Genomic DNA, 1472 nt, shown 5'->3' on the forward strand with positions numbered 1-1472 from the left:
CTAATTAATGTTGTAAAACTAGCACACAGTCTCAGACTGGTGGGGAATTTCAATCTTTCCTCAAGGTTTTCCAAAACATCTGTCCGGAATGGGACAGAAAACTGATCGATCAATCTTTTCAGAGGTGCTCATCTGAATTACCATCGGTCCCTTATCTCTTGGGGGCATAATCAGTGCAACTTAGGAGTTCTTGTTAGAGTTTATATGAAGAAAACCATCAGTTAAGTGCCATTTATTAACTGAATAGACCTTCTAAGAAGAATGCGGTTTGGCCTCTTTTGTAATTGGTCACAATGAGTTGGTGTCATGACTCCAGGCCACAGTGAGTTATGGGCAAGGCTGTTTTCCTTAAGCGTCAACAAAACAGAGTAAAAGGTTCCAACGGAAAAAATGAATAAACAAATAAATGGAATTATACAGTGTTTTGTCTTTATCTTCTTTTCTTTCACTTTACATAATGCTATTGAGATTCATCCGTTCTGAGAGTCAGTAGGCCATTCTTTTTGATAGCTGAGAAGCTTTCCATTGTATAAGTATACCTCTACTTATTTACCGATTTAGATGACCCACAATTTTTGACTCTTATGCGTAAACCTGTTATGAACATCAAGTGAAAATATTTATGTGGAGCTGGATTTCTGAATTGCATTGTGAGTATATGTGAACTCTTTAAGAAGCTGCAAAAGTACTTTCCAAAGTGATATTCCCATCAACAATATAAAATTCCAAGATTTCTTTTCTTTTTTTGAAATGGAGTCTCGCTCTGTCGCCCAGGCTGGAGTGCAGTGGCGCGATCTCGGCTCACTGCAAGCTCCACCTCCTGGGTTCACGCCATTCTCCTGCCTCAGCCTCCTGAGTAGCTGGGACTACAGGCGCCTGCCACCATGCCCGGCTAATTTTTTGTATTTTTAGTGGAGACGGGGTTTCACTGTGTTAGCCAGGATGGTCTCGATCTCCTGACCACGTGATCCACCCGCCTCGGCCTCCCAAAGTGCTAGGATTACAGGCATGAGCCACCGCGTCCAGCCTAAAATTCCAAGATTTCTAGTAGCTTCACATCCTCACTTACATTTGGTATTATCAAGGTTTTTGTTTGTTTGTTTTTGTTGTTGTTGTTGTTGTTGTTTTGAGACCAACTCTTGCTCTGTCACCCAGGCTGGAGTGCAGTGGCGCTATCTTGGCTCACTGCAACCTCCGCCTCTGGGGTTCAAACGATTCTCCTGCCTCAGCCTCATGAGTAGCTGGGACTATAGGCATGCACCACCACGCCCAGTTAATTTTTTTTGTATTTTTTAGTAGAGACTGAATTTTACCATGTTGGTCAGGTTGCTCTCAAACTCCTGACCTCAAATGATCCATCCACCTCGGCCTCCCAAAGTGCTGGGATTACAGGCATGAGCCACTGTGCCCAGCCTATCAGTTTTTTTTTTTTAGTAGCAACAATTCTAGTAATACTACCTCATTGTAGTTTA

Source organism: Rhinopithecus bieti, unplaced genomic scaffold, assembly GCF_001698545.2.
Source record: "Rhinopithecus bieti isolate Rb0 unplaced genomic scaffold, ASM169854v2 scaffold_73682, whole genome shotgun sequence".
In the NCBI taxonomy this organism is placed as follows: domain Eukaryota; kingdom Metazoa; phylum Chordata; class Mammalia; order Primates; family Cercopithecidae; genus Rhinopithecus; species Rhinopithecus bieti.